The sequence below is a fragment of the Amia ocellicauda genome, unplaced genomic scaffold, assembly GCF_036373705.1.
Source record: "Amia ocellicauda isolate fAmiCal2 unplaced genomic scaffold, fAmiCal2.hap1 HAP1_SCAFFOLD_95, whole genome shotgun sequence".
Classification (NCBI taxonomy): Eukaryota; Metazoa; Chordata; class Actinopteri; order Amiiformes; family Amiidae; genus Amia; species Amia ocellicauda.
This window is the reverse complement of record NW_027103020.1, coordinates 75933-84392: the sequence shown is the minus strand read 5'-3', so window position 1 is coordinate 84392 and position 8460 is coordinate 75933. Positions and strand designations below refer to the sequence as shown.

General features: G+C 40.7%; 1 non-coding gene across 1 annotated transcript; it reads left to right on the top strand.

Moving 5' to 3' along the window:
- The first annotated feature begins 790 nt into the window (after nucleotides 1-790).
- LOC136746050 (U5 spliceosomal RNA) lies at nucleotides 791-905 on the top strand. Its single transcript, XR_010816277.1, has one exon. It is a non-coding gene; the product is annotated as a U5 spliceosomal RNA (small nuclear RNA).
- The last annotated feature ends 7555 nt before the right edge of the window (nucleotides 906-8460 follow it).

Genomic DNA, 8460 nt, shown 5'->3' with positions numbered 1-8460 from the left:
AGGGGACAGGACAACTGCACCGCATCAAAGGGACGATGGACGGGGCCATGTACTGTCAAATCATGGGTGAGAACCCTAAGCCAGGGCATTGAAAATGGGTCAAATACTTATTTCCCTCATTAACATGCAAATCAATTTATAACTTTTTTGAAATGCATTTTTCTGGATTTTCTTGTTGTTATTCTGTCTCTCACTGCTAAAATACACCTACCATTAAAATTATAGACTGATCATTTCTTTGTCAGTGGGCAAACGTACAAAATCAGCAGGGGATCAATTACTTTTTTCCCCCACTGTACATACATATATATGGAAAAGAAACATTACAAGTATAAATCACAATAAGATGTAATAAAGTACAGATAAACAAAGTGTAATAAAATGTGATCTGTTTGAAAATGCAGGGACGTCACTGGAAAAGATGATGTCTGGATGGCAGCATATGTTGCTCCAAAATGTGTACATCTCTTCTGCAAAAATGGTGCCCTCACAGATGTGCGAGTTACATGACAGACAGACAGACAGACACTCACACACACTGTCACACCCACACACACACTTTCACAGAGAGACATATACACACACACACACACACACACACACACACACTTTCACACAGAGACAGGCACACACACACACACACACACACACACACATACATACATACATATGGAAAAGAAACAATACTTTTATAAATCACAATAAGATGTAATAAAGTACAGAAAAACTAAATTTAAGAAAATGTGATCTTTAATACACACAAATATGTATGGCTGGTCGGATGCGTCTTGGACTCGGGTTCCTCTTCATTACGTATAACGCTTTTGCCTTTTGCTAAAGCTTTCCGTGGAGGGGAACGTGGATCAGTTTGTACCATTTTTGGGAGGATCTGCCTTGTTGGGGCGGAGCTGTGATCCAGGTGAACAGCAGATCGGGCATAGGTGGGCATGTGGGCAGAGGAGTAGGAAGGCCGGTCAAGCAAATAAGCTTGCTAAGGTACGCAGCAGCAGCAAGCAGCCCCCCCATCCAGCCAGCCAGCCAGTCTGGCTGGCAGTGACTGAGTGGTTGACAGACGGCAAGCAACGGAATGTACGTGCTCTGTGATGTCATAGCAGTCAGCTGAGAGAGGCTCGTGATGTCATCGCTGAGCTGGCTGGCTGGCTGGCTCTGTGTGTGTGTGTGTCTGTGTCTGTCTGTTTTTCTGTTTGTCAGTCTGTCTGTCTGTCTCTCTCTCTCTCTCTCTCTCTCTCTCTCTCTCTCTCCCTCTCAATTCAATTCATTTGTATTGTCAAAGCAATTGGACATACATACATACATACATACATATATGTAGCGTAAGGTACACTTATACATTTCAATTAAAGAAGTGAATTCATAGTATCACCTTATCACGAATCCTGGAGTCTTGTAGAACTCAATTTCTGTAATAATTGGACGCAGACACCAATTCCAAAGATATAAATTGTCAAATTTATTTAAAAACAAAGACTAAATGTAGCACTACACTAATTATACAAAAGGGAAAAACTAATTAAAATTCAACTCTAGATCAACAAATCAAAGACAAATCACTTCCGTGACCAAATCAAAGACCATGGGATCCCATAGGATAACACACAAATCGTTAAACAAAAAAGGTTATAAACACATTGACTACAATACCGGTTAGTAATTCTAGGAATCACTAAGAAACAGTTGAAAGTGCTAAATTGCAGTTTCAGAAGATGAAAAAAAACTGTAACTGATGGGATATGTAGTACTTTATACTCGAGTGGTCTATGCGATTACACCCTGTTGGTGTTATTAAGAACGCCAAGTACCAGAATGCAGAGCGGGACTGTTTTTTGTGCCGTGACTTGTCGGGGGAAAAAGGCGCAGAAAAAACGGACGAGAAGGTGAAGGTAGTATGGCGGTGATGCACGCGTTGGTGAAGTGGGAAAGCGGGGTCGACAAAGACTCTTACAGCGTGATTCCCACTGCTTGCTTTCGCAATTTTGATTTATTCAGCATTGCTGATGATGACGAAGAGACGACTCGAAACTTCAGAGCAGAGTGGAGAGACACGAACAAACCTCCAAAAGGTGGATGGCCTGTCCATGAAGCGCAGATCATTATGACTGGTAACAATGTTTATTTAAAAAAAAACATTAAAGTCTTTACATGCTATTTGATATATACAATCACAGTATATTTGAAATGAATGTTTAAGTTATTAATGTGTTGTACTTCTAACATACTCTTATAACATGGTAGGTGGTGGTGAGGGCGCTAAAAACTCGTCATACTTGACTGGCATTTGTAAGAACGATTTATTGTGTGTTGTGCTTTACAATAAAATCCCCCAAATCACAAAATAAATTAAACCAGATATAATTTAACTTCAGTTTTGATTCAGTGTTGGCTGTTCATCTTAATTTGTATGGTCAAAGCACAGTATTTTTATGACAAATAAATATAATCCCCAAATATCTGTGGACATAATGCAGGGTTTTATTTATTTTATTTTTATTTTAGGAAAAGAAGGCGAACTAAGAAGAAAATTTAATGACCTAACAAAAATGCCCTGTCCTAAAATGAAGAGAGTACCTAAACCAAACAAAAAACTTCAAATTTCAGATGATAGTGACCTTGATGAACCACAGTTACCGGTGAGATAATTACTGCAAATATTAAATAAATGTATTGCAGGATTGTTTTTTTTTAATCATATTCATATATATATATATATATTTTCATTTTAAACTCTCTTCCTCTCTGAATACAGCACAAAATAAGAAAGAAAACCGATGGAGCTTCAAGAATTAGATCCCGTCATATTCTACAGACATTTAAAGAGTCCAGTGAAGTTGAGCTACAGCAAAAAGTTAAGCAGCTCGAAAAGGAAAACACAAGACTTAAAAATGAAAACCAATGTCTTCGAAACCGTATGGTTGATGGTAAGTTTTTTTATTTATAGCAAATAATTCCTTACCTTGATAAATGTTATTCTTCAGTAATTTAGATTCCAGAGTAATGTATTATAGTTGATCATACTGAAGTAATCTAGAACCACAATACAGACTCTTAATGTGCACTGTCTAATAGTTTAATAATACTGATTATTAAATAAAGTTTTTCAACATAACTTCATAATCCTACATTAATGACTATATGCATTACATTAGACCTGGTAATTCTTGTATTTTATCTTTTTTATTTTTTTTGTAGCTAATGTTAATGACCCACAAAAAGGTCAGTTTGCCAATAACATAGAGCAAGTCTCTCAAGTATAATTGCAGGCATTGATGGTTTTGTTTTCACTTTGTATTAAATATATTACTAGAAATGATTATCATTTAATACTAAGGTTTTTTTCTCCAGAGATTCCAGACCTTTTGGACAATCTGAAAAAAATTGTAACAAAAGCCACATTTATCAGCAATGAAGACAAAAGTGTGTCACCATCAAGTGGTTCTGACAGCCCCACAGCAAATTGTTCTGAATCTGACAAAGAATCACCAAAACAGGTATAACACTCTTGGTCTACAATATTACAAAGACAAGGTAAAAATATATATATTGAAAACAAATATTGGTTGTAAACAATCTAATGATGCTACATTATCAGTTATATTCATAGTTATAGTTGATAATAAGAATGTAATTGAATTATGGGTGTCACAGATTCACTGACTTTATTATGTCTGTAAATTAATAAACTTAGAATTGAGACATACTGTGGTCTTTAATAACACATTTCTGTAACAAAATCACAGCCTTACTGATAATGTATTCCACTTAACATAATATAAGAATAGTTTGGGGATAAACTTGTTTTTTATTTACCATTGTCTTTTAGGTGGAAATATTCCCAGGCACTGGAGTTTACATTGACAAACTGTCCTGGATCCTTGCAGAGAGGTGCAGCACGAATACGTCATATGCAAGAACCCTGACGGTTGCTGTCTTTGACTTTCCAACATTATTAAAGAGCAATCTTCGTGGTGGTGGCAGCAAGAGAGATCCAACTTCGGAGAAAAAGACACCTCTGGATCGCTTAAAGGTGGAAGCCATATATGGTATGTAAATGCTGTTGTACAAAATTTCTAACTCTCCTTTTTAACTGTATAGAACACAAAGGGTTAGCATTTGAAATGTTCCTTTGGCCTTTGTTTTAGTTTCAGAGACTAGAGTTAATTTATTAATAAATAATAATACCTTACATGTAGCAGCTGGAAAGATCCCAAAGTGCTCTACAGACTCACTTCACCCACCACCCTCTGGGGTGCAGCCATTTTGTACCAGCAGATTACTACACAGCAGTAAAGGTGGAGTCATAACAAATTTGTTAGACCTGATTGAGGGAAGCCTGACTTAGAATTCAGCCACGTCACTCTTTCAACAACACCTTGTAAATCACCTTGGATTAATGCTTCAGACATATTAATACATAATAATAATGAATAGTGCCATGGGATCCTTGACAATATAAACTTTCATGTCTCATTTAAATTTGACTTTTGAGCAAATACTTCACATTTCAGTCCAGTTGTGCCACATCAATGTAATGCTTAAGCAAGGTATTAATGGAGAAAAGACTGCCTTTGCATAGCTGCTTCGCCAAGTACAGATTTTACTATGAACTAGTGTAAGACAAGTTTAAGAGCATACACCAAAACGTTTAAATACACCCACACACAAAAATGTTGATTTACTGTGGCAATATGTAACTAATGAACCCTTCTCAAAGATATGTGGTATGTTTATTAAAAGATTTTTATATATCTATGTGCAAGTCATTAAATCTATGTGATACATGTTTTTTTAGGGGCTACCTTGAAAAAATTGCCCAGTACCCCAAAGAGTGTAATTGGTGGTGCAATTAACAGCAAGATAAATGAACTACGACACAGAATGAAACCAGAGTGAAGATTTGAAGAACCAGATCTGTATTTTTTGTTTTGTTTTCAACAGGGTTGGGGTCAATTCCAATTCAATTTTTAATTCCCTTTTCAATTCAATTCCAATAAAGAATATTCTGTGAATGCAAAAAGTAATTGCAATTTTGAATTGATTTGTAGGAGGAATTGGAATTGAAAAACAGGAATTGACCCCAACCATGGTTTTCAGTGAGTGTTGTACAAATTGATAGGTCAGGGTTTCTGTAAAAACTTAATAGAGGCCAGCAGGCGTGCACGATCTGGGAAAAACTGCTCCACTACAACAGACCTCTTTCCCTTCGTTTTCTCTAAAAACCTCCTGATATCCTTCACTGCAGCTCTGACTCACCGAGGACGAGGAGGCGAGAGAGGAATCCGTGAAGCCGCCCTCACTGTCACTCCGAGCCCGAGGCGTCCCCGGTGGCTGCCGCGATGCTCCAGCGTGTAGCCGGACCTTTCCCCACCAAGCCGCTCGCTACCCCAGCTTCACTACTGTGCCACCACTTCTTTTACTGCCACTATTTACCAACACCGTCCGTGCTCCCTCCCAGCACCTTCTTAGTGCGTTTTTTCCACCCGGCGCCTCGGCTTGTACCGCCGAGCCTGGCCCTGCCTCCTCCTCGGCTACACCCTGTGTGTCTGTCCGCCCGTCTGCTGGCTGCTGAGGTTGTTCCTCGTCACTAACCAGCGCCCCGTGCACCGCCTCAACACCATCTCCCCCCGGCGTCTCGGTCGTCACTATCCCCCGCTGCCTCGACCCCGTCCCCCAGCTGTGCGTCATCGCCTCCGGGCAGCTCTTCCCCCGTCACGGCATCAGTGGTACCATCGGTCCGACCGGCGACTGTCTCCTCCGCCGGGGCTCGATCTCTGTCTGCCCGCTGCAGCTGTGGCTGCGGGCCGGTGTCTCTATTCCTCCCCGCGTCGCCCCGCTCCTCCTCCCGCTCCCTGTCCTGCTCGGGACAGTTCCTCACGACATGCCCCTCGCTCCCACACCTGAAACACTTCATGGACTCCGAAGTAGCGAACACGACGTAGTCGGTATTGTCGATCTTAAATTTAAAAATGACATTAAGATCCTCATTGATGTTATTGAGGATCATATACAGCTGCCTTCGGAAGGACATGACGTGTTTCAGTTGCGGGGCTTTGCAGCCCAGCGGGACCCTCTTAATGCCGGACATCAGCTGCCCGAGCCGGTGCGGATGAACGGAGGGACGTTAGACAGCGTTACCTTCCGGGCAGGAGCAGCGAGCGGCAACACCGGGGTGAAAGTGTCGTCTAACACTGTGCCATTAGCCACTAGCTGATTGACCAGATCAGTGGTTTTTAAGAAGATAACAATGGCAGCAGACTTGATATTTTCACACCCTGCTACCTCCCCAACCGCTAACACACACTGCTCTAGGGGGCAGAACTGCACCGGAGCGATCTTGACTCCATGGCGTCGGGTCAGTTTTTCAAAAGACGCATTCAGGGGGTCCGACCCCCCGACCCGGGAAGAACTACCGGTACTCCCCCCTCCCCTCCCCTGTTCCCCCACAATAAGAAAAGCACTGAAAACAGAAGACAAAATAAACAAACTGAAAAAAGTAAAGCAACAAAAAAACGCAGCCAAAAGGACAGAGCTCTCAGCAGCACTCCCGCTCACTGCAGACCCCTCCCACACACTCCCAGCTGAGAGAGAGAGAGAGAGAGCGAGAGAGAGTGTTAGTGTCTGTCTCTCTCTCTCTCTCTGTAGATGCATCATAGGGAACATATGTAACAATCTCTCTTTTTGTTTACCAAAAATGAGAATGAACGTATTTCAAGTGGGTGTTGCCTTGGTTGGAAACGTTTTAAGATTATTTATGAAGTGTAAAGTGGATTTGTCTCAGTTCTCCGTAGTTTTCAATGTATGTGCCATTCAGTAGCGTTCATGTTACAGATGTGCCCTATGCAGTGGTAGGGTCAATAAAATGTCAGTAAAACTTTATTTTAGCAATTATGGAGGGGAAGAACTGCAAATAGAGGGTCCCCACTAATTATCTAACTTACCAACAACGTTTCAAATTAGGTCTTGCGAAGCTGCCAAATAATGCTGTATAATCGTATGTGTCTTCATACACCGGCTGCTATAGTCTGATAGCTTTGATTATATATATATATTTTCTCGTGAACCACAAATGCTATTTGCTTGATTTTTACAGAGTATGTTATAAATACCATTCTTATGAAGCCTGACAAATTGTATGCTGTAATTATGAATATTTTCAAATCATTTGTTTGTTTTTCCTAACATGTTACAAATGTTCCCTATGTGAAAGATGCATTATATCTTAATAACGTCTAAACAATTAAAGATATACAGATTATTATTTTCGGTAAAGTTATAACACATTGCTATTAACTATGTGTGTCAGTAAAAGTTTAAAAAATCCTAACAATTTTTTATTGATCCTGCAAAATAAGTGTTTAGGGAACATTTGTAACATAGTTAGGGTTAGCCACTGGGTAAGGGTTACATCTTCAGCAGTAAGTTTATTCATGTTAATTATTCTCATCAATGTTAAAGAACAATAAGTTCTATCATGTGTGTCGATAAAATGCTGATATTCCATAACGTTTGCTTGTGTATTCTGCAAAACACATATTTAGGGAACATTTGTAACATTAGGGTTACGATTTGCCATAGACGCGGAATGAGTTTGATTGTGATGTTAAATGGGGTTTAAAGACGCAGTCGCCTCAGTGCTGATTACTATTGCTGTGTTTCTCCACTTCTACTCCATGCTTGGGAACGCCCACATCCAGTGACGTCAAAACCGGTGGAAAAGCGGGCCGGTTCAAAAAAGATCAGCTGGATCCCAGGCCGAGCAGCAGCTCCGGCTCCAGCACCGGCACCATGTCGCTGGAAAAGCGCTAAGTGAGCTCACAGTGAGCTCAGTGTAATGTCTGCTCTGGTGAGCTCACAGTGTGACCTAGTCGTGAGTTTACGTCTTCACTGGGTAGTCCTTGACAACTTAATTGACTCAATTCTTGGGCTTAATTGGTCAAAATGACCATTGGTTGAAGGTACTCAGGGACTGATGTGTAGAGAGACTTATTAAACCTGCAGGATTGTGGTTTTCCCAGAACAGAATTAACCAGTGTAGCGTTATGTTGGGTGTATTCTGATAAGAGCATTTTAGCTCTGAGCTGAAGCACTGATCTAAAGAAGACCTCTCCCCCCCAAATTTATCAGATTTCCTTAACTCATCAGCATGTGAACTGGTTTACATCAAAGTGACAGTCTTGGGAGGATGGCACCGAGAATGGGCCAAATAGCTTGGAATCCCTGCTGTGAGATGTCTGGGGAAGGGGGCCTGTAGGAAATAAAAACTCTTTGAAATGGACGAGAGCCGAAATCCCGACACAGAGCTACGAACCCGTGCCAACCGGCATTTCCAAAAGATGGCATGGATTGACATCAGTCATAAATCAAGCCCCCCTTAATCGTTTGACTTAATGACTTAAATGACTTAATCGTTTCTCCAGATAGGCAGGAATTGTTTCTGTTAACGAG